Raw genomic sequence first — 26136 nt, forward strand, 5'->3', positions numbered from 1 at the left:
GCTGTCCAGCCTGGGGACAATAGTGTCATCCCTGGAGGAGTGAAGGGAAAACGTACGGAAGATGTGGGAAACCTAATAGAGTAAGAAGTGCAAGAGACTCAACCCATCCTGTGACACTGAGATGCAGTCTACTCAAAGGCCATTAGTGAGTTACGCCCACTTCAGAGGCCATTCGCCCATCCCTGGAGGAGTGAAGAGAAAATTTACGGAAGACGGGGAAATCCCACAGAGTAAGAAGCACAAGAGACTGAACCCATCCTGTGACATTGAGATGTCAGTCCATTTCAAAGGCCATTAGTGACATGTCCACTTCAGAGGCCATTCAAGCTTCATCCCTGATATGGAGTGAAAATTTTACGAAGATGGGGGAAATCCCACAGAGTAAGAAACACAAGAGACTGGAACCCATCCTGTGACATTGAGAGATGTCATTCCACTAAAGGCCATTAGTGAGTTGGCTCACTTCAGAGGCAGGCCATTCGCTTATCCTGGAGGAGTGAATAGAAAATTTATCGGAAGATAAACCCACGGTAAAAACAAAAGCTGGCCCTCCCCGTGACATAGAGCGTCCCTTGGCCTTAGTGATTGGCTCCAAGAGGCAAGTTTCTTGGGGGAGTGAACGAAAAATTTACGGAAGTGGGGAAAACCCCGGTAAAAAGCCAGGTGGAACCCCCCGGACAGGAGCCGATTTAAAGGCCTTGTAGTTCGTCCACTTCAAAGGCAGAAAGTAAAACTCCCGACAGCCTCTTTAAGGGCCGTCCGCATGCGAAACTTGGCCGGAGGTTGGTGCGGTTTGCTCTCCGCAAAAGGGGTTCTCCTGTTGTCGCGATCCTGCCCCTCCCCTTTCCCCTGCGGGGGCCGATCCCTGGGGTCCGCCTTGCTCGGCGTGGGTGGCTTCGCCCCTTAAGCACTCTGGTCATTGCGCCCAGCGATCCTGGTGCTGGGGACCTGCCCCCTGCCTCCCTCATTCCGGGGCTACTTGGGCCGGGGCCGATTTTTGCGTTGGGGATGCAGTTTGACCTGGCGAAACCTTTTCCACCGGGACAAAGGGGAAAAACTCCTTATTTAGACCGAGCGGCGCGACGCCTTTGCTTGGTTTAGCTGCTTCTACAAAAAGGAGACCTTTTGCCCAAATTAACCCCCGAATGGCTCTCGGAAGGAAACCAAGGGACCCGTGTAGTATTCCAATGGGCTGGTCCTGTTCCCTGGGCCCCAAAAATGAAATAAAAAGGGCATGTTTTTGGACCCGATAAACCCGGTTTCCAAAGATGGCAAAGACTTTGAGGCCTTTGTCACCGGTATTGTAACCCCCGGGCCACGAAGAATCACCCGTGGCAGGTGTTTTGTTAGCAAGGCTGGGGCCAAGGGGACAGAATGAGAAGACTTGTAGATAAAACAAAAGTTTTCTTCAGGAGGTAAATCCCATGTTGGCCCAACCTTGGGCTGCTTGTCCCGTGGGGGTTGGGCCCCCTTTTCCCGCGATCCCCGCCCCGTGTCCGCCCGTTTCCCCCTCCCGTTCCCGCCCTTCCCCGTCCCCCTGGGCCCAGCCCCTCCCCGCTGGCGGCCGCCGGATCCCCGCTCCCTGCCCCCGGCCTCCCTGCTGTTCCCGGGGGCCCCCCCGGGTCCCTGGGCCCCCCCGGGTTTTGCTGCGCGATCCCCGTCCCGTTCCCGCGGGCCCCGGCCCCCCTGCCCCGGCCCGTCGGCGCCTGTGGTTGCTTTTCCTGGCCATCCCTGTTTTGTTTTCCGGCCGTTCCCTTCCCCTGGGCCCCCCGGTTTTGCTGGTGTTGTCCCCATTGCTCCCGTTCCCCTGGCGCCCGGGTTCCTGTGTGTGTCGGGCCCCTGGGGCTTGCTTTTTGGGATGGGCCCCGGGATGGGGCCTCCCCCCCAAGGGCCCACCCTGGGGTTTTTTTAAAAACCCCCTTTCCTGGTTTCCCGGGGCCCGGGGACCCTAACCCTTTTTCACCCTTGGGGTAAACCCTTTTTTAATCGTTTGTGCCCGGGAACCCAAGGCAGGGGGCGAATCGTTTTCTTGGGGGGAAAGAAAAAGGCGGGTTCTGGGTAACTTGTCCCGAAAAAAACCCTTAAAAATTTAAAAAAGGGGTTGGGGGAAGGAAAACAAGCCTAAAAAAAGGGAAGCCCCTTTTGTAAATTTAAAAATTTCTAAAATAAAAGGGAAAATTTTCCATTTGGGGGGGTTTTGAAAAAGCTACCCACCAAATTGGGGGAAAACACATTTTTATTTAATTTTGAACTAAAACCGAAAATTTTCCCAAAGGGTTCCGGAAGTATGGGGTTTTTCCATCGGTCAAGCAAAATTTTTTTCTTAAACTTAAATCCCGAAAAAGTGCTAAAAGCCCAAAAAAAAGGGGTTTTGAAATTTATTGAAGGAATTTTAGGTCAAATTTAATTTTCGAAAAAAAATTGTTAAACATTGTTTTTTTGAAATTTGTTGGGCCCCCCAAAAAAAAAAGGGGATAAGGTTTTAATTTTGGGAATTTTTTAAAAAATTTTTTAAAACCCCCAAAAATATTTTGTTTTTAAATTTGGGGATTGTTGTTTTCCGAAAAAAGGGGAAAGTTTTAAAAAAAAAAAAAAGATTATGCGGGAAATTTTCAAGTATGTTTTTTCCCTTTAAACTAAATATTATCCCAAATTTTTGTTTTTATTAAATGCTAAAATTTGAAAACACAAAATTTTCGGACATTCCTCCTCCATTTTCCTAAACAATTTAATATTTTTGCTTTTGGTTTTAAAAATTTTTGTTTTTTGGGGAAAATAAAAAAAAGGGTTCGACGGTATTGGCCCCTTTTTTCCAAAAATTTTTTAAAAAGGGGTTTTACAAAACACCCATTGGTTATTAATTTTTTAACTGATTTTCTTTCAAACCCAATATTTTTTGAATTTTGAAAAAATTTTTGCAAATCTAAGGGAAAAAGGGCAATTTTTTATTTTTTTTTAAATTTTTTTAAAAAACCGAAAAGGAAAGGAAAATGCTTTTGGAGCTTTTGAAGGGGGAAATGCAAATGATTTAAAAAAAAAAAAGGGGGGTTCAAATGAAATTGAGAAAATTTAATGTTGGAGAATTTGGGGAAGTAATAATTTTTTCCAAAAGCCCCCCTTGTTTTTGTTTCTAATTTCAAATCCCCTGGTTTCCCTTTTAATTAGGGCCCCCCTAAATTTTTGTTTTTGAAAAAACTTTCTTGAAACGTTTGTGTTTTTAAAACCGGGCATTTTTTTGATTTTGGTTTGGGGTTTAAATAAAAATGAAAAGTTTAATTTTTTTACCTGGAAATTTTCCCCTTAAAAATAATAATAAAAATTTTGGGTTTAAAGGCAAAAACCCAATTTCGAAATAAAAAAACAAATTTTATTTTCTTCCCCTTCTTAAATTATTTCTTTCAAGGGTTTTTATTTTGTTTTTGGAGCCAAAACACACTTTTTTGTTTTTGAATAATAGCAAATGGCCACCGTGGCAAAAAATTTTTCCCCATATTTTTATTTTTTTTTCCCTGATTTTCCCCCCCCAAAACGAAAAATTTTTAAGACTTGATAATGTTTTTGGAATGTTTTCCGTTTTAAAGGGGGGCGATCGGGAGCATCGCAAAAGGGGAATTTTCGTCCCCAAAAACCCAAGGGAAATCAAAGGAAAATTCACACAAAAGTTTAAATAAAGAAAATTTTGATTAAGAATTTAAAAAGGCAATTTCCAACCCCTTTTTAAAAATTTCTTAAAGGTTGTTTTCCCCCAAAAAGGAGGAAATTGTCGTAAATAGGAAAACAAATTTTTCCCGGAATTTTTTTTACCAAAAAAATTAATTATTTCAAATAAGCAAATCCCTTTTTTTTCCGCCATTTGGTTTTTAAAAAAAAACCATTTTTTTTAATTTTCCGACATTAAGATTTATTCTTTAAAAAAAGGGCCCCAAAGTCTTAACTTTTCCATGAAAAAATTTTGGGGTTAAAAAAATTTTAAAAAAAATTTTAGGGCGTGGGTTGATAAAAAAAATAAAAGGATTCAAATTTCCCCCTTAAAAATAAATCATTCTCCCCTGGTTTGTTTTGCTTTTGATTAAGGGTTTTTGAAGATTGAGATTTTTGGGGGGGGAACGATTGGGAAAATCATCTTTTTAAACCCCTAATTATGTTAATTAAAAACCAAATTCTTTTGGCCTTGTTTTGGGAAGTTTTGGGGGGGAAGGAAAACAAAAAGGAAAATGCCCCCTTTGGTTCGCTATTTTAGGCACCCCGGAAGAAATAGTCCAAATGGGGAAACTTTTTCGGGTGTTTTCCCAAAAAAGACCTTCAAAAAATTTAAAGGAAAACATTTTTCAAACCTGTTCTTCCTAAAATTAAAAAAATTTTGATATAAAATTTTTAAAAATTGAAGGGGAAAATTAAATTTCCCTTTCCAAAGTGTTTCCTATGGACCCCTTTTGTCAAAAAGGGGAAAAAAATTTTAAAATTTCCCCTTTCCCCCTTTTTAGAGGGGGAAAAAATCAAAAATTTTTAAAGTAATAAAAAAAAACATTTTATTTTCCAAGGAAAAACTTTTTATTTTAAATTTTTTTTGGAGATTGGGGCCGGGAGGGGAAAATTTATCCGGTAAGGAATTCGGCAAGAGGCCCGGGGGCCCCCCAACCCCCTTCCCAACCCCCCACTGAGCTCCCCTTTTTGGGAAAAGTGGGGAAACCCAGGAAAAAGGGTAAATTGGGGAATCGCGGAAGGAAAGGGGTGATTGGTAATTTTCCCGGGGGGTTTGGGAACTGGGCGTAACCTGAGGAAAATCCTTTTACCTAGCGGCAACTACCAAGGATTTCCAAAAAATGGTTTCAACAACCAAAACTTTGGGGGGTTTGGGACAGGAAAAATTTTGTTATTGAAACCCTTTTTTTTCCCCCCCTCTAGTCTTAAAACCTTTGTTTTTGTCCAAACCCCCTTCTCCCCTGTTGTTGGTAAAATGAAGAATAGGGTTAAAAAAGTGAAAACTTTTTATTTTCCCAAAAAGTTTTATTTCCACCATATAAAATTGCCCGGGCGCCCAAAGGAATGGGTTTTGCCCCTTTTCAACCAACTGAATATTCTTTAACCCCCAACCCTTAACATTTCCCCTTTGGAAAGGTTGGTTGGGGGGAATAGTTGTAAAACAAAACCCCGGCCAAATGTTTAAATTGCTCGGGAAAAAATGAATTAAAGATTTTTGGGGGCCAGGAATTTTTTTGATAATTCAAAAAGGGGGTTTTTTTAAAATTTTGGGGGGAGGGGAATCAAAAAGGCAAAAACCACACAAACCCTTTGGTCGACAAAATTCCCCCTGGGGAAATTTTAGTGTTTTTTAAAAGTTTTGGGGGTTTTTTTTTTTTTTGGCCCAAAAATTAATTGACCCTAATCTTCTTTGTTTGCAAATGGAAAGAAAATTAAAAAATTTTCTTTAAAAAATTCAAAAAACTTTTTTGTTATTTTCCAAAAGTTCCCCCTTTCCTCTGTCATTTAAACCTGTTTCTTTTTTTTTGGAATTTTTGACGGTTAAGGAAAATTTCACCCACCAAAAGCATTTTTTCAACCCCAAAAATTTTTCCTTATTCCAAGGGAAAATTTTGGGGGTTTTTAAATTTTTTTTTAAAAATAAAAAATAAACCCTTTTAAATTTTTTCAAAAAATTTTTGGGGAATTTTTTATTACAAAGCTTTTTTAAAACCTAAATCATTTTCAGGAAAATGGTTCCGTGGTGTTTCTAGAGTTAAAAAACCCGTGGAGGTTTAGAGGGTAAAGAACTTGGGAAAAAAAAAGATTTTAAAAATAAAATTAACCAGGAACATTACTGTTTTCAAAAAAATAACTTTTTTTTTTTGTTTGTTTTTTCCAAATTAAGGGGCCCCTTCCTTTTTCCCGTTCCCCAAAAATTTAATGGCAAACCCCAAAAATTTTGGGGGAAAAAGGGGGAAACCGAGGGGAAAAAGGGAAACCCCTTTTGGGGCCCCTTTTTGGAAAAAAAAGCCCGATTTTGGGAAAATTTAAAATTTTTTGTTTGGCCCAAAAACTGAGCCTCCCAAAAAAAAGGAATGGCGTTGGGGAAAGGTTACGGGGAATTGTTGGAATTCAATTTATTAAGGGAAAATTTTTCAAAGGGGGGGGCCCGGGTTTAAAGGGTTTTTTTAAAAAAAAAAAATTTTAAAAAAAAAAATTTGGGCCGTTTTTAAACATTTTCAAACTTTTTAAAAACAAAAAAATTTTTCCTATAAAATTTTTTAAAATAAATAAAATATAAAATTTTTAAGGGAAAAAAGGGGGTTTCCCTCATTAACAAAACCCCATTAAAAGGGCTTTTCCTTTAAAAATGGGGAAAAGGGGGTCAAAAAAAATTGAGGGTTTGAAGGGGGAAAGGAAACACCCTTGGGGAAAAAAAAATCTTTTAAAAATGACTAAACCCGGAAAAATTTTTGGGAAAAATTTTTAAAATTTTTTAACAAAAAAAAAAATTTTTAAAATTTTTTTTTTATTTCCCCAAAAAAAGAAAAAAAAGTTTAAAAAATTTTTTTTTTAAAAAAAATCTGGGAAAACAAACCCTTTTTTTTAAATAATGAAGAACCAGAAAAGCGGGAAATTTTAAAAAATTTTTGGGGAAAGTTTTTTTAGGAAAAAAAAAATGGGAAAAAATTGTTAAAATTTTTTATGTTTTTTTTTTACCCGCCCTTTTTAAAGGGGGAAAAATCTTTGGGAAAAAAAACTTTTTTAAGGGGGGAAAAAACCTTGGGAAAAATTTTTTTTGTGTTTAAAAAAAATCACCAAAAAAAAGGGAACCCCAAAAAAAAAACCCCCATTTTTTTTTTTAAATTTTTGGGGTTAAAAAAAAACAAAAAGTAGGATTTAGAGATAATACCTCTGTTTGATTCGTTTTGGGAGGCACCGAGAAATATTCTTAGTATTGGTTCATCGAGGTCTATTGCAGGGGTGCTCACACTTTTTCAGCATGCGAGCTACTTATGATGTGACCAAGTCAAGGCGATCGACCGACGGGGGGTGGGGGGTGCTAGTGAGAGTGTGCTCACCTGCCGTGTGCGAGCCGAGAAGAGTTGTTGACGGGGGGGCGGTGCTAGTGACATTTTCTCGGTCTCGATGCGCGCAAACCGGTGTCGGAGCTCTGCGGCGCACGAGACGGCGGGCAGAGGACTGTTAACGCGACACGTAGAGACAGAAATGACATGCTTCTGCTGTAATGTGGCGCTATAGAGAAAGTGACAGGGGGGGGGCTGGCCAAATTTTTTTAATGTCATGCGATCTACCATACTACAGCGCGATCGACTGGCAGGTCGCCGCGATCGACGTATTGAGCATCCCTGGTCTATTGTATTTCTAATGTTATGTTCGAAATGGTTGCGTATCTGGAGATATCTATAAAAGTCAGATTTTTCAAGACGATATTTTGCCCTTATGGTGTGTTCACACCGGACGCGTCGAAATTTCGACGCGCGTCGAGATTACATGCAAAGTCAATGCACAGCTGCGTAGAAGCTGCGTAGAAGCTGCATAGCTGTGTATTTTCCAGCAGCGCGTCAGACGCGTTTGAAGCAGCACGAACAGAGGGTTTGTCGCGGGGCGAACAGAGCGAACAGACGCAGCTCGTCGACGCGCGAGTTGAAATTTCCCAACTCGGGTAGCAAAAACGCGTGAGTCATAGTTGCGTCAGCCAATCAGCGTTGAGCAGCTCCGCTCGTCATCGTCCTGCCGGTTTAAAAAATGGAGGAAAAGATTATTGTCGCCGTTTGTGGGCACCCCGAACTTTACGATACAACTCTTTATACTTACCGAAACCGTAGCTCTAAAGATGAAGCGTGGAAGAAGGTCGGAGAAGCCGTGGGACTACCTGGTAAGTTTTTAATGTATGTATTTGCTTTTATTCCAGCTATTTGTTGTACTTTACTATGAACCAACCGCCGGCATATGTGTTTCATGGCAGAGGAGATCTGCCGCCGGAGGTGGAAAAGTCTCAGAGACACGTATCAAAGAGAGAAGAAAGAGAGAGCAGCGAGAAGCGCAGTGGGAGAGCAGCTCGGTCCACTAAAAAGTGGAAGTACTTTGCGGTCCTGTCGTTCCTCGACCCATTTATGACTCCGCGGGAGACTAGTGGGAACATGGGGCGGAGGGCCGTGGAAGTCAGGACTGCAGAGTACAGAGAGGAGGAAAGAGCAGAGGCAGCAGCAGGGCCATCTCACAGGGCAGGTCAGTCGACAAGTGAAGACACAACATCACAGTCTGGTTCAGGAAAAGATTCATATGGCTGCAGAAGTGTCTGCTAATGTTCATCTGTGATGTCTTGTAAATTAAACACAATTCAGATCACCTTTCTGTTGCTTGTACAAGCTATGTTTAGTCTAGTGTTTAAATTAGTTTAATTCTCCAGAGACCAGTCTACAAAACTAACTTTTACCATTACAACTTTGTTCTGCTATAGGGAGTTTATTTTATTTGAGTTTTAACATGTAATGTAATGTAACATGGATGTAAAAAACATGGATGTAACATGGATGTAAAAAAAGACAAGATACTATCATAGCTTCAACTATATGTAACTTTAAAGGACAAAACAATGTGATCGTATTTGCAGAAACATTAATATGTAATTACAGTGTCACTTTTGGGTTATAACATTGTTTTATTATTAATATTTAAAGATGAACCAGATCCCTCACTGGATGACCTAGCTCCTCCTCCTTCTCCTCCTTCTCTTCCTCCTCCATCTCCTCCTCCTGCTGCTGCTCCTCCTGCTGCTGGTCCCTCTAGACCGCCCTCAGGTATGTGCATGACCAAAGTCGGATTGCATTTTTTTGGTTTGACTATATTTATGCATTTATAATTTATGCATTCATGGTATGTATTTCACTATGACAAATATTAATCTGACAAGCTATTGTAGTGATGGTGTTTCCATTTCATACAGGAAGAAGAAGGGCCCAGAGAAGGCCGCAAGTCTTTGTGAGTGAGAGAGAGAGGGAGATTGAGGATCTGCTCCTCATTACTCTCAGGAGAAGTGCAGCTCATCCACCTCCTCCTCCACCTCCTCCTCCTCCATCGGAGATAGAATAATTTTTTAGAACACTGGTTCCTTCCATGGAGAGGATGTCACCCCAGCGTTTGGAATTTGTCCAATTTCAAATTCACAAAATAGTTTTTGAGAACAGCCCTGTTGTGCTGAATTTGGAACATTTGGAATAGACCTCTGGGGTACAATCTCTCCATGGAAGGAACCAGTGTTTAATTTTTTTGTAAATAGATAGATTTTGTAAATATTCTTATTGTTATTATTTTATATATTATATAATTGTTTATATTATTATAATTGTGTTCAAATAAATTTATTCAATGTTCCTTACTTCATGTTCTTTATTTCATTTACAAGAAAACCAACAAAGGAAAGTTTCTTTAGTAGTCATGTGTGGTTGGCTCTTAAAAGAGCTGTTGGTTGGCTCTTAAAAGTGCCATTTTGGATGTGCTTGGGCTACACGTTGTCTTGCCATGGGACGGTCCCTTCAGCAGAGAAGAAGGATGTGAAGGCCTCCCTCACCCTGATGGCCTCTCTCGCTGCGTTATTAGCAGAAATTCTTCCCAGGTCTGGCAGTGGCTCCACCTCTCCAACTGGTACTCTCACTGCTGTTTGGGCTGTCCGCCGCAGGAAGTTATGCAGGACACAGGTAGACTTCACACACTTCTCTGCAACTTCTGGGTGGAGCTCATTGACGCGCCTGTACATCCTCCACTGAGATGAAAGGATCCCGAAGGCATTCTCCACAACCAGCCGAGCTCGGGAGAGACGGTAATTGAAGAGCCGGCGCTCCCTCGAAAGGAGGCGGTCAGGGAATGGCCTCATGAGGTTTCTCCTCAGGGGGAAGGCTTCGTCAGCCACAAAGACATGTGGCTGGAGTCCTCTGTGACCAGCTCCTGGGAGTGGCAGGTCAGCAGGCAGCTGAAGTGTGCCAGCTTGCAGTGCCTGGCCAAAAGCTGAGTTGGCCAGACTCCCACCATCACTGGTTCTGCCGTAGCCCCCAACATCAACCACCCTGAAACAATATTGCGCATCAACAACTGCCAGGAGAACCATTGAGAAGGTCCCTGTAGCAGCTCCATGGCCACTACCCGTGGGTTCCCCCCCCCAGCACCAAGGATCAGCCCCGAACCACGAGGTTTGGTTGAAAGCCATCATTGTTGTCAGCAAACAACTCAGAAGCAGACCAAAACCTGCGCCTCTGCTCCCTCCGGCTCTGCTGCCAGGCAGCATCGGCTGATGACTGATTGCCAATCAGTCAGAGCAGCTGACTGATTGTCAACCAGCCAGCAGCCGAGGCCAGATTGGGGACAGCTGCCACAGTCCCCTTGTAGTTGTAGAATTGCAAACCGGAATTTGCAGGGGCTTTGAGGACCACATGCTTTCCATCTAATGCTCCACAGCATAGAGGAAAATTCCACCGCTCCTCAAACCCCACAGCAATCGACCTCCAGTCCTCTGTGGTGGGCACAGGCATGAACTCCTCCACAAGGCAGTCCCAAATAGCTGCGGCTACATCGGGGACAAGAGTAGATACCGTGGAGACCCCAACACGGAAGCTGTAGGCGATGGTCCTGAATGAGTCCCCAGTAGCAAGATATCTGCAGTACAGAAAACATTACATTTAATGTTATTAAGGATTCTGTTATAATGTTAATGATTCTGTTATGTTATTAATGATATTAATGATACTGTAGTTTTCATGAATAATAAACACAAATGCTGGTGAGTTTACATTATAAGTTATATAGTATGTAGATACGTATGTGTATTGTTGGAGACCAGATAGATGGATCCTTCATTAAGAAATCACAAAATGTAAAAGGGGCTTTCTTGACGTCTTGTGGACAGACAAAGCATGAATATATTTTATGAAACTGCCACTCACCGGAGACAGATGGACAGGCGCTCCGCAGCGGAGACTGAACGCCTGTAGTTGGTGTCCACCCGAGAGATCCTGGCACCGACCCGAGCCAACAGGTCATCAAACTGGCTAACGTTTAGCCTGAAGTAGCGCTGGAAGCGGCCGTCATCCAGACGCAGTTCCTGGAGGAGCCGGTGAAATTCACCGAGCTGTCTGCGTTTACGGATGATGTTGTGAACCCAAACACGACGGCGTTGGATGTTACGATGCTTTTCGGCCTTCCACAATACGTATAACACAATTGCTTCTATGGTCGATGGCGAAAAAATAAAACTCTTTTTCACGTAAAGAAGCGGAAGCGATAAGCCACGCCCCCGACGCGTCGCGACGAACACACTTTTTTTCGATGCGCGTCGAGACTGCTGCGTCAGACGCGTCGAGAATTTTTTCTACGCGTCCGGTGTGAACACACCATTAGGTGTTCAAAGTCCTTTAGTTGTCCTTTATCTGTCAATGAATAGTATGTCGTTATACCTTTTGGGATCCAAGATTTAAATCTATGATCCATTTCATTTGGTTTGAACCCCGGGTCATAGGCACACCATTGAAGTATTTGTAGTTTATGATCTAGTTTATATTATCTTTTTATCATGTTCCAGATTTTTAAATTGAATTTGATCCATGGGTTAACACCTGCTGGTTTAACAACGGAGTGTATCGCAGATAGTGTCAAAGGCTCCTGGAGTATCAAGGCAAGTCTTTGTGTACAAACTGATATTTTAATACCTGATATATTTTGATATAAGAGCCTGCAAAAGAACATTCATATTCGGTTTCTTATCGGTGAGACGATGCCATGTGGTGCCTTCCTCATAAACCTGGCTCTCCTCAACCAAGACAATACAGCTGTGCTTGTTGTGGATAATCAAACACTGCAATGCTTTGGTGTACTGAGCGCTTGATGGATAGAAGAGATTGTGCATGGATTTCTTCTTTTGGGGCAAAATAATGAAACAAAATCAGCCTCTTAATTGAGTTTTTTCCCCATACAATTGCACCTCATAAACACACACTGACTCACCTTTGCATCAGAGAGGAATAAGCCTTTGTAACACGGACTGTGACATGCTGTCATTCCTCATTGACCTCAATATAAAACATTGTGAAGTCAAAATAAACTGTAAAAGACGAATACAAAAGAACTGAAATGTCTGTTTACTTCGCAGCGCTTCAGATAATTGACTGAATTCACTGTATGAAGAACCATGTGAGGTTGGAACATGGAACAGCAGCATTTCCTACACCTGGCGAGAAGCACGCTAAAGCCATGTCATGAGCATTTGAAGCTGCAATGGCTGTTCAACGGTGTGAATAGGGGACCAGCACAAGATAGATACTCCGTGCACACATTTTGATTTACACTTCAGGTCAGGAGGAATGAATTAGGTTTATAAATGTGTGCCATTAACAGTGTGCTATTAATTAAACAATAAGTTCAGCTAATGAGGGAGCAAGAAACAAGCTGGCTAAATAAAATATTTTTAAAAGCTCAATTTCATCAAAAATGAAAGTTTCGAACAAAGACTATATTTCTACAATTTTCCCACTAGGATTTATAAATGATGGTAATTATATATCATGACTATAATGTATGATGATTTCCTAGAATGATGGAGTGTGTATTTGGTGAAGAAAAAAAAAAAATATGAAAGCAGCGATGAACGGGTCCTCGCTCATCCGCGCCAGTCGGGGGCGCTGTCGGAACGTCGGCCCGCCGGCTGAGAACGCAGTCCCGTCAGTTGTACGTTTTACCATTTGTCACGTACCGCTGATGTCCTTTCGCCAGTAGGTGGTGCTTTGACTGAGTGAAATTAGCAAGCACGACAAGTTTGAGGTAGATTTGAGCCAAAAGTCCAGTTGAGCCAAAAGGTGGCGCTTTGACGATGTCAACATATTCATGCACCATGTGCCTCTACGTGAAGTGTGGACCACATTATGTAAATTACATGTAAAAAAAGAAAAAATGCAAATAAATTAGCCCTGGCTTGGATGTGATACAGATATCTGGGTTACAACGCCAGTGCTTATGTTACACGACCGTTCAGATGAAAAACTGAACTTGTTTACAGACTATAGAGATAACATTACGGTCTAAGTAGAATACGTTATGGTCTAAAACGTGTCATTTTTATTGGCATCTTTGGCATGATTATTTTTTTTAAGGATTGGATTAGTCCAAGCAACAGTCTGTAGAATGTTACTAAATCACAGAAAGTGGGTGTTAATTTTTTTAGTAGGTGTTTCCATGAAACATTTGAATGTTTCCTCATGTAAATGTGTTCAGGCCTTGACTGACATCGTGCATGATCATTTTTGGAAGGATTGGATGAGTAACAGTCTATAACATAACAAATCACAGAAAGTGGGCGTTTATTGGTGTGCATATAACGTCAAGTAAAGTTCCGTGAAAAGTCACCATTCTCCTCCCCATTGATATTTAAGGCATTTTGCAAGAAGAAGAGTGAAGTTGATATGGACACGTTTTATGGGAGGAATCTATACATTTATAGGGGCAAAAAATGACATTCAAGCAAAAATCGCCCCAAACGCCCAAGAAGTTGTGAGCTTTGAAAAACAAGACACGCCCATAAGAGGTTAATTGGGCCATATCATCTTTAGACAATGAGATATCATAGAACATTTGATACATAGTAGGTGATATAGCTTCAAGCATGATCGACAGAATGTTTGTCAATCGGTCCCAGCGTGTAGGAGAACTGGCCAATTGTGTGTTTTTCACAAAATTCAAAATGGCGGAAAATCCAAGTAGGCGGAGCTTGGGGGACAGAGGCTTCTTTGTAGAGTAGGTCCAAGTCAATCGAACGTTCTGGGTGAGGGGCTGGCACGTGCACAGACATTTTGGAGGGCAGGTGCTCAAACCAAAAAAAAGGGCACCCATTGCCAAATTCGGACAGAGTTGAAGCATCAGCAGCATTACACTGATGATGCTGTCCTCGACCTGTGTTACCTCTGGGCAGGATTAGACAGCTACCTTACATTTTCTTTATGAATAAAGATGAATTATGATATAGCAACAACAGTACAAGCGTTCTGTTTGGATAATGGGTCGTCATGCCAGCCACTATTGTCCTCCTCATGGTCTCATACGGATCCGTATTGCCCTCTGACCTCATTTTCAAAATGAGCGATATTGACAGTGGCGGGCCGTCAGGGCCAGCAAGGCCTTCTCTGCTGGCCTAAACATCATCAGAATATATTTTTTTTTCTAAATATATTTTCCCACAAATATGTATTCAATTATTTCCCAGAGTAAGAGTTATTCTCTTAATTTCATAGCGTTCCTCTTGGTTGCGCTGCTGCCAGCGCCAGGTTGAGATTTGGAGGGCTGGTCTTTATGTTAGATCTTTTATCCAATCATATTCAGCCATCGTGTGTTGCCAGGGGGCTAAAATCTGCCCTTAGGCCTTCAGAATCAACATTGCGCTGGTAGCTTCAAGTGAATGGGAATGACGATGTTGTGTCAACCAATCAGCTTTAGAGTTGGCTCCTCTAGGCCTTCTAGAAGGCCCCGGAACCGGCACAGGAGCCAGCTAGCAGGCGGAGTGCTGCACGTCTTTTGATTGGATTACCAATATTGAGAGGCGGGTCCTATGGGCAGGTAGATGCAAAACCTCAGAACTAGGAAACTGAATTTGATAAAGGAATTAATTCGCGGACTACAAAGCTGTTTTTTCAACCCACAATGGCGGAAGGAGGAGAAGATGTCGATTTGGTCGAGCATATACTTGAAATCTGCTTTGGGTGCGACAATGCCCTGTTTAGTGAACAAACTAGTGCAAGTGACTTTTTGTTCTTCTTTTTCTCCGTCCCGATGCACGCATTCTGCAGCGCGCGAGACGGAGAGCCGAGAGAAATGACATGCTGTTGTGTAGATACGATCAACATCAGACGGCTGTTTAGTTTAATAAATGAACAAAGACGTGCTATAGAGAAAATGACGGGGGCGGGCCAATTTTTTTTAATGTCATGCGATCTACCAATACTACGCCGCGATCGACGTATTGAGCCCTGGTCAAGAGCCATGGCATCATAATGATAGTAATAAGAGGTGGATTAATTCGGGTGGGACTGTGTAGGACCTCACTGAAGGCCCAGGCCCCAGGCCCACGGCCCGCCACTGGATATTGATCGTCATCAACAGCCAAGAGGAAATTCAGAAGCAGCGAAAATGTGTTATTGAAAGTGAAGACACAAAACTATAGTTTGAATTACTTGTGATGCTACTTTACTGTAAATTAAGACTATTTTAGCTGAACCGTGTTGTCCGTTTTCTACAAGATTGGTCGTTGTAAGAAAGGAAGAGACCAAATAAAGAGATAACACATAAAACAATGACGCACAAGGATAGCATGACACAGAGAGCTAGCATTGTTAGCATAGTCTAGCTGCTATTTTCTAGCTGTGAATTCTCGTGACATTTATAGACATACTTTCAACATACTTTCGAAATTGTCTAAACGGCATTTCAACAACACAAACAAGATGCCTGGTCTCTCTCTCTCTCTTCATTAAACATGACGTCAGCAGGGCTCTCAAGTTTCGAAGACAGGCAAGAGTGAGAACGAACAAAACTTTCGGATATCAGTCGCGCGCAATTCCAGGATGCTTTATTTTGATTGGTTGCTGGATTAAATCTTACCCAGATACAACAGATAGGTTTTTTTTCGGATTGGCTATTGTGTAGCCGATTTCTTTTTTTTGATTGGCTGATAAGTGTCTCCTCACAGCAGAACTCCAGGGGAGCGCTTGATTCCTCCACGGTGTGGGCAGCGCGGCCAGCTCATGTTTGCGCGCTGCAGCACATTAAAACATTAAATAGCCAAGTTTTTTTCAGCGTGAGAAATACGATGTGTGGCGGGAGTGTGTGACGTAAGACCGAAATGCGTGACTGTCACGCTCTATGCGTGACACTTGAGAGCCCTGCGTCAGTAAACTGCTGCAAGGCTTTGAAATCACGGATTTCGTGAGTTTTTGTTTGTTTATTTTTTTTAGGAAACGTCGGACCAGTTGTGACATCATGTTTTCAGCAGCGCTAATGTTGTGGTTGATTTATCACAACACAACGTCAGGGGACAAACACGGTCATGACCTGTTTGTCAGACGCTGCGGGTCAGAGTAGAAGGAGGTGCACCCGTTTGACATCTATATCATACGTTTCACCAAGCCTGACAAGCTTGCCAAATTAGGTGACTTTTGGGGTATCTTACATACCCCCAAATATGCACCTTAGTGGAAAAATAAGATGCGGGATCATAATAATACCCCTAGCAATTTCAATAGGGTCCTCTCGGGCTGACTTCGCCAGTCGGGAAAAGTACTTAATAGCTTAATAGCTTTCTTTTACCACTGCAGTCTCCAAATAGTGTTTAGGCTGTTTATTTCTGTAGTTAGTGTACAACTTTAAAGCTTGGCCACTTCCTGCACATCAGACGTGGTAGCATTATTCTTAATGTGTAAACATTCGTTGCTGCTTTAATACGCTATTTTTTTGGATTGACTTCCAAAATGAATCCCTCCACCTACCTCTCCTGGATTCATAAGTGCACTCTGAAGCTGTGCTTTCTCTGTGGATGTGCTTGACCACTGTGTGTGTATGTGTGCGTGTATGTGTGTGTGTGTGTGTTTCCATCTTCTAGCAGCTAGAGATGGAGTTATCTCGAAACCCAGACTTCCCCGTTACCGTGGGCTGCTTTTCTTTTCTTTCTTTTTTTAATCAGTAGAGCATTTGAACAACACACACACACACACACACACACACCTTTTTCGCTTTTCAACACTACATTTCAGCTAAACTCTATGTAAGGCTGCCATTAAACTGCAGGCTTTTACAATTATTTTCGTTTGTTTGACAGAATTATCATTTCAATTATTTATTTTTTCCATCTACTTTTAATATTGTAAGGGCCTGAGGGGAAGGGTGGTGGCTGGAGTCTAGTTACAGCCAGAAGGCTCCACCCACTCGTTAAGGAGAGCATGGGGGTCAGGTGTGAGAAGAGAGGCACCTGATCGTGATCTCCTCGTCAGGGAGGCAAACAAAGGGCAAGGAGGGGAACGGAACGGAGAAAACACGACGAGAGGTGACGAGTGACTTCTCTTCTGCCTGAAGGAGGTTAAGCCGGTAAGTCGGCTAGCAACCCGGGATTCAAGCAGACGTCACGCTTTTGACTTTGCTGTGTTGTGGGATGAGGAGGAAAAAGCCCCCAAAAAGCGAAGGTTTTGAGTTCATGATATAAAAAAGAAGAGTATGGCGAATACCACACGAAGGAAGGAAGTGGTAAATAAAGCCTGCCTCTTGCTTTATCTGATTGGCCGCCTTGCCGTGAGACATTGATGAGCTGTGCGCCTCGTGCTTAAAGTTGAGAACATTTTAACTTTTGTGCGTGTCTCAAAACGCTAGAAAAATGTGCTGCGCTGCATTTAAAAGTCATGAAAGCTTGAACGCATATGGCGTTCAACTAATCTCGAAGAATCCCGCTTAGTTTGGCGAGATAGTCTTAAAACATATAAGAAGGCCCTCCGTAATGCCAGAGCAGCCTATTACTCATCAATAATAGAAAAAAATAAAAACAACCCCAGGTTTCTCTTCAGCACTGTAGCCAGGCTGACAGAGAGTCACAGCTCTGTGGAGCCGAGCATTCCTATAAACCTTAGTGGTAATGACTTTATGAACTTCTTTAATGAAAAGATTTTAACTATTAGGGACAAGATTAATAATCTCTTGCCCATAACCAGTGCCAATCTGTTCTCAAGTGGAATGGCCTTGGAAACCGCTGTATGCCCTGGTGTATATTTGGAGGATTTTCTCCTATCAACCGTGACCAATTATTTTCAACGGTTTCTACTTGAACACGTCTACCTGTCTCTTGGACCCCATCCCGTGAGGCTGCTTAAAGGCGTTTTGCCTTTAATTGGCGGCTCTCTATTAGATATTATCAATGTGTCTCTGCTAACAGGCCACGTACCACACTCCTTCAAGGTGGCTGTTATTAAACCTCTCCTGAAGAAGCCCACTCTGGATCCAGAGGTATTGGCTAACTACAGACCGATCTCTAACCTCCCTTCCTCTCCAAGATCCTTGAGAAAGTGGTCGCAAATCAGTTGTGCGACTTTCTACATCATAATAGTTTATTTGAGAAATTTCAATCAGGATTTAGAAAACACCACAGCACCGAGGCGGCACTGGTGAAAATTACAAATGACCTCTTAATGGCAGCAGATAAAGGACTCCTCTCTGTCCTGGTCTTGTTAGACCTTAGTGCTGCATTCGACACCATTGACCATGACATCCTGTTACAGAGACTGGAGCAGTCGATTGGCATTTCAGGCACGGCACTAATTTGGTTTAAATCCTATTTATCAGATCGATCTCAGTTTGTATTTGTAAACGATGGCCTCGATAACCACCAACGTTAATCACGGAGTTCCACAAGGTTCTGTGCTTGGACCAATTTTATTTACCTTATACATGCTTCCTTTGGGCAATATTATCAGGAAACACTCCATAAACTTTCATTGTTATGCAGATGACACTCAACTATATTTATCGATAAAACCAGAGGAGAGCAACCAACTCTGTAAAATTCAAGCATGTCTTAAAGACATAAAACATGGATGACCTGCAACTTCTTGATGTTAAACTCAGACAAAACCGAAGTAATTTTAATCGGCCCTGAGCACCTCAGAGATCAATTATCTGGTGATGTGGATTCTGTAGACGGCATTGCCCTGGCATCCAACACCACTGTAAAGAATCTTGGCGTTATCTTTGATCGGGACTTGTCCTTTAACTCCCACGTAAAGCAAATCTCAAGGACTGCATTCTTTCATCTACGTAATATTTCAAAATCAGGCACATCTTGTCTCAAAAGATGCAGAAAAATTGGTTCACGTTCGTTACTTCGAGACTGGATTACTGCAACTCCTTATTAGCAGGCTGCTCTAATAAATCTCTTAGGTCCCTCCAGTTGATCCAGAATGCTGCAGCTCGTGTTCTCACTAAAACTAAGAAAAGAGATCACATCACTCCTGCACTAGCTGCTCTGCACTGGCTCCCAGTAAAATCAAGAATCACTTTTAAAATTCTTCTCTTAACCTACAAAGCCTTGATTGGTGATGCTCCATCATATCTTAAGGAGCTTGTCGTACCATATTGCCCCACTAGAGCTACGCTCACTAAATGCGGACTACTTGTAGTTCCTAGAGTCTTAAAAAGTAGAATGGGAGCCAGAGCCTTTGGTTATCAAGCTCCTCTTTTATGGAACCAGCTTCCAATTTCAGTCCGGGAGGCAGACACAGTCACCTCGTTTAGGAGTAGACTTAAGACCTTCCTCTTTGACAGAGCTTATAGTTAGGGCTGAATCAGGTTTGCCCTGGTCCAGCCCCTTGATCTGCTGCTATAGGCTTAGAGCTGCCGGGGACGTTTTAGGATGCACTGAGTACCTATCTCCTCTTTTTCTCTCCTTAAGGATGAATTTTCATCTCTCAATCACACGTTACTAACTCTGCTTTCTCCCGGAAGTCCTTTTGACTTTCGTCTCATGGGGTCATCGGACCCTATGAGACGGCATAGATCTATCTGCCTGATGGATCGTCTGGGTCGTGGAATTCCTGCTCATGACTACGCCACTGTCCTGTTGAGACTCCGCCCTCCTCCTCCCACCGCCATCTGCCTGATGGATCGTGGAGGTCTCCATCGTGGAATATGCCTACTATGAACTATTCATACACTCTGTCATATTCATTGAATGTATTTTAACTCTAAATCTGTCCTTCTGTACACATTACATCTATTGCATCTGTCCATCCTAGGAGAGGGATCCTCCTCTGTTGCTCTCCTCCAGGTTTCTTCCCTTTTTTTCCCCCTGAAGGGTTATTTGGGAGTTTTTCCTGGTCCGATGTGAGGTTTTGGGCAGGGATGTCTGTGTACAGATTGTAAAGCACTCCGAGACAAATTTGTAATTTGTGAAATTGGGCTATACAAATAAACTGAATTGAATTGAAAACTGAATGCCATCCATTCGCCAGAAAATATATTTCTTACAAAAATATTTATTTTTTGTATGCTCTTAAGTTTTGCGGATTTAATGTGGTATTTTTGAGGGATTTCTGAATTGACATTGTAGAACACCTTTGATTCATGCATGCTGTGTGTGTGATGTGCTAGTTTTTTAGCTGGTTAATCGGTCCTATTTTCATCACTCTTCCTCTCCCCAGCGTCGTATACTGTTGATCCCTGAGACTTGCCCTGATTCCTCCTCATCTCTTTTCCTCAGGAGAAGGTGTTTTTATTCTTTTCTTGAAATGGCAACACAAGTAAAGGTGTAACTGCTGTGACAACTAAATAAAGAGCAATTTGATTTGTTCACATGCATGTGCACAGATTGTAAAGCCCACTAATTTGTGATTGTGGGCTATATAAAATAAAGTATATTGAATTATCACACCATGATACGGACGGAACAGTGTACATTTCGTCACCTGCTTTTTTGGCAATGAAAATAAAGCTATATTTAGCTTGAGTTGTAAATATTTGTATTAAAAGGCAGAAGCAGTATAATTTGTTGGTGAACACAACATTCAAAGCTTTGCTCAACACCAGAAGGCCACGCCCTCTAGGGTGCTCGCCAGCAGGTTAACTTTTATAGGTTGAACCCAGAGGAACTCCTTTAGAAAGAGGCTATTCATAGCGCTATGTTTGCTTTCTATTTTTTACCAGCTGTGTCCCAACATTTTCTGAGCTTCCCCTCAAATGTGTTTGCTTAAATAGTCGTAAGTGTTGATTGTTGTCACCATCCAGTGTTCGCTGGGGAAACCGGGTCCCTAACGGACATATAAACTAACACGGCTACTTAATTACATCAGCTTTAAGCTGGTGTAAAGAATATATATTGTAGCTTAGCACAGCCTAGTATTGTTTGCATAAATATTATGTGTAAGATGGAAAACACTGAATGGAAGTTAAAATCTCCGGCAGAGCACTCTGGTGCCTGACTGATCGAAAGAAAGATAACAGTGACACTTGGTGAGGTTTTGTGAGCCCCCCTCCTCCGCATCCACACATTCCGGAGGTGATCACATACAAAGAGCTCTCTATACTCTCAGCGCAGGGGAAGGTAACAGAGACATTTACCTCACCGGACCGATAGATAAGGAAGGGTCCAGATGTGGCCATTATTCTCCTTTAGACACTTGAGGCGCTCACTGAGGCCACTCACTGACCCACACACACACATGGCCTTTCTCCGACCCACACACACACACACACACGTGAAGGGCCCCTTTTGACAAACGACCTCCTGCGCATCCCACCTCGGAAGAGATAAGATTATTTTAGCAAACTCCCCAGCTCAGACAAAGGAAGCTACATGTGAATTCCATCTTTCTTCCCACACTCTTTTTCACAACATATGCTCTCATTGGCGGGCCACGAAGAACCAATGAATGAGCGACAGCGATGGAGGCAGAGAGACGAAGAACCAATGAGAAGACACCGCCTTCTCTTCGCTGGGCCAATCAGAACTGGTCCTTTCGGCTATTTAAAATGGCTGCACACGCTGAACCGGGGCCTCTCTCTGGTCTGAATACTCTAGGTACCAGCCGGAGGGGGGTCCATGCATGATGTCTACTTGTATCCTGATTTCTGAATAAAACGCTAATAAATGTAACGTAGAAGTCTACCGCTGTCTTTCTTCCAGTGAGTGTCGTCCAGGTGGTGTGTGCTGTCCAAACTCCAACACTGGCGCCTTCAGGTAAGTGTGATGAGTTCCCACTGCAACCAGTCAACATGTCTGCTGTCAAAAAGGACATTGGTGTGCACTTCATAATGACTTTCTCTGGCATTTCCAGTGGGTGGCTTGGAAGAAGTTCATTCTTTATGCTGGGAAAGATGTGCGGCAAAAGAGAGAATATATATATATATGTATGTGTGTATGTATATATGTATACACATATGTGTATATATAAATAAACGTATATATACACACATATAAATATATATATGTGTGTATATATATATATACAGGACTGTCTCAGAAAATTAGAATATTGTGATAAAGTTCTTTATTTTCTGTAATGCAATTAAAAAAACAAAAATGTCATGCATTCTGGATTCATTACAAATCAACTGAAATATTGCAAGCCTTTTATTCTTTTAATATTGCTGATTATGGCTTACAGCTTAAGAAAACTCTAAAATCCTATCTCATAAAATTTTAATATTTCCTCAGACCAAGTAAAAAAAAAGATTTATAACAGCTGAGTGTTTGTCAAGGCTCAGGAAACCCTTGCAGGTGTTTCGAGTTAATTAGACAATTCAAGTGATTTGTTTAATACCCTACTAGTATACTTTTTCATGATATTCTAATATTTAGAGATAGGATATTTTAGTTTTCTTAAGCTGTAAGCCATAATCAGCAATATTAAAAGAATAAAAGGCTTGCAATATTTCAGTTGATTTGTAATGAATCCAGAATGCAATACATTTTTGTTTTTTAAATTGCATTACAGAAAATAAAGAACTTCATCACAATATTCTAATTTTCTGAGACAGTCCTGTATACACATGTGTATATGTATGTGTATATATATATTAGGGCTGTCAGCGTTAATCTATGCGATTAATTTGGCCGCGATTAACGCACTAAAATATTTTAACGCAACTTTGTTTACTTCCGGTGTCGTTGAAGTTGTTGCACTCCTCTGAGTGTCAAACCGTGGCAGTCCGCCTCCTTCCTCCCGTCTGCTCCTCGATATTCACAGAGAAGCAGAGGGTGACGTGTCTGTGACGCGGGGCGGAAGGTGCAGGTGACTTTTTTTTGTTGCTCCACCCGATGCGCGCGCAGACACGCCGGCATGGAGCTCTGCGGCGCGCGAGACAGAGCCGAGAAGAGTGAACGACACGTCGAGACAGAATGACATGCTGCTGTAGAGACGACCAACAACAGACGTTTAGTTTAATAAAAGAACAAAGACGTCTTGAAGAAAATAACCGTCCATTACTGCTGCTGAAATCTGGCGCTATAGAGAACATTACCGGGGGGCGGGGCCTCACCCTGATAGAATGGTGGGGGAAACACTGGGATGTGTCGCATCCAAAAGCCTTTAACCCTTGTGTTGCCTTCGGGTCAATTTGACCCGATTCAATGTTTCACCCTCCTGTCGCCTTCGGGTCAATATGACCCGATTCAATGTTTAACCCTCCTGTTACCTTTATATTTACTAACATATTTTACCCTTGAGGTCAATATGACCCCAGCTATTAAAATCTCCAGAAAATTATTAGAATTAATCTTGTTTTCCAAGTTTAAGTGTGAGGTACTTTGTTTGTTTGTTGACTCCCGAAAGAACACCGACATTAAACATTGAATCGGGTCAAATTGACCCGTAGGCGACAGGAGGGTTAAATATTGAATCGGGTCAAAATGACCCGAAGGCAACACAAGGGTTAAAAGGTGAATTTTGTTGTTGTTGTAAAATCCAGAAAATGAGCCCAGACTCCAGAGGGTTAACATGACATATGTGTCAGTTTACCAAGGCCACTGGTTCTGCTGTTCAATGTTAAAGATGACAGGACCAATGGGGTCTCTAATATACCTTGTTTCGCTAATCTGGATGTTTCACTGAAGAAACAATTTATCATCCACGATATTAAATACCTCGCTGGCACTTTATAGGTAGGAGCCTCTTTGAAATCACAGCTCTGTGTGAAGTTGTCTTTAAAAAAAGAATACAAGTGTCTAAAATACACACTGTCTGAAGTGATTACTCGTTCATTTAGAAGATTTAGAAGAAAAAAAAACTTTTAATCGCGATTAATGAATTTCAAAATGTGCGATTAATTAGTTAACTTTTTTTAATCGATTGACAGCCCTAATATATATGTGTGTATATATATATACATATGGAAGAAACGGGTTAAAATGATTTTTGACTCCATTTGCAACAATAAGAAAACATAGTCACCCTCTTTTATGCCGTGGCCCCTCTCAAGAAATATTTAGGAATATGTAAAGTAGCATAAATATATAAATAACATTCCCAGGCTGTTTGCATTGCATTCAGGGCCTCATTTGAGTTTGATAAACTAGCTTCATGTCCAAATCTCCTTCATATACAATAGATAGATTAAAAAAAGAAATAAAGCTTAATATATTAGCATCAATATTGCAACTATGAAAACTAAGCAGGTTCTATATAACACCGTATATTACAGCAACAATATAAAAATGTATTGAATACATTATTGTTTAATTTCTTTCACAATGTGTACATTGCACCATAACTAATTAATATAGATAACTGTCTGGCTGCTGTAGTGTAGGATCTCATTTACCCAGTATTTTAAGTTTACTAACTCAACAATAAGGGCCCAGCTGGCTAGCCCATTCCTTCACTACAAAAAACACGCAGGACACAAAGCAAAACACAACCCGGAATACAGTTCATTCAGTGTCTTTCAAGTTTTATATAGTTCTTCGGGTCAAAAGAAACAAACACTGTCCTTTAACGGAAAACCCGACTCAAAAGGAGTCTGCAAATAACTGAAATATTTCTCTTATCAGGTTAATTAAATAACATATCATTTCCAAAACCACAATGAAATAAGTGTGTGGGGCAGTGGGATGTGTGCAATGGCCGGAGGGTGGAAACGTCCTGTAGAGTCCAGTTCAGAAGATGGGGAAGGTGTGTGTGTGTGAGTGAGAGTGTTTGTGTGTGTGTGGGATTGTTGGTAGAAACAGAGAGGTCGGGCCTGGAGAGGAGGGTGTACATGACTTATCTGTAGAGCATTTCTGTAGGGAAGGAGATTCTCGGGCATCCGAGCAGGATCTGGTCTGGAGGGGCTCCTGACAGCTACTTGGATCATCTGCTTCTCAAGTCTTGCTTTTCCGGTTTCACCCACTCTCGCTCCTCGCTCTGGTCACCATGTTGGTTTTTCCCCAAATGTTTGTTGGTTCTCCCCTCTTCCTGCTCACAGGTGCTCTAATTTATCAACTTTTAGGTTCCACCCACTTTTCCTGTGGGGGGAGGGATAAGGCTGTCCTTCGCTCCACTGCAAATGAGGATGCGATTATACAGCAAATAATGCATTAATTCCCTGCATTCATTATCTAACATGGGACCAGCTGTGGGTGCCCAAAGGTTTGTTACATAACTACGTCCTGTGCTTTGTAAACATGTGACATGTGTCAGCCGTCTCCGCCACTGCAACGGAATCCAGAGATGTAACCGCATGGAAATCCACAACTTGGCATTGAGGAAAGAAGTGGGTTTGGATCTCGTCTTTGTAAACTCTTAGTTTTATTGAAATAATTAAAATAATCTAGGTCAAGTCCTTTGGGTGAAACAGAGGTCTCCGACAGTATTTGGACAGACATTTCATGATCTCATTTAGGCTCTGCACTATTTGGATGTGAAATGACGGGATGACTTTAGAAGTTTATATGCAAACCACAAGCTTCGTTCACTTTCAGCCAAAGAAAAGGCCGTATTACCAGGCACTAACATCTACCTGTGGTAAGGCAGGCCACAGGCAGCCTGACATTAAGGACTGAGTGAAAAGGGGCAGAGTTAATAAAAAGGGACGCTGAGCGATTAAACATCTCTCTTGTTCTGCCTGTTTTTAACCTAAAAGGTGCCTAATATTTCTAGACTGAAATAATATCGGCATTATAATTATTATAACTATGAGAAATTTTTTTTGTGCCTATTTTGTGGAGCCCCCTCAGGACTTGGTGCCCTACCCACAGCGCGTAGTGCGCGTTATGGGAGCGGCGGCGCTGGTAGTAGTTTATAGCATGCCGCACAAACAACAATGCAACTCGTGGAGGCGGCAAGGTGCTCAGTGTTGCCAGATTGGAAATGGTGAAGTATCGTACCAAAGGCTCAAAATGGTCCTATTTGGAGGATAATTATCGTGTATCTGGCAACACTGAGATCAGTCGACCAATGACTGTTCTCTATACAGTCAGAGCTCACGCAAGAAGGTGGAACGTAAGGGAGATACCATTTCCAAAACTTGTAAGGGGTAAATACTAGTTTATGAAAGACCCAGAGAAACACAAATATCTAACCAAGCAAAATCCCGGACGTTTTTGGAATCGCTGCTGGACGCATTTTTTAGGTCTCAAAAAGAGGACATGTCCGGGGAAAAGAGGAC

This window comes from Pseudoliparis swirei, chromosome 11 (assembly GCF_029220125.1).
Source record: "Pseudoliparis swirei isolate HS2019 ecotype Mariana Trench chromosome 11, NWPU_hadal_v1, whole genome shotgun sequence".
Taxonomy (NCBI): Eukaryota; Metazoa; Chordata; class Actinopteri; order Perciformes; family Liparidae; genus Pseudoliparis; species Pseudoliparis swirei.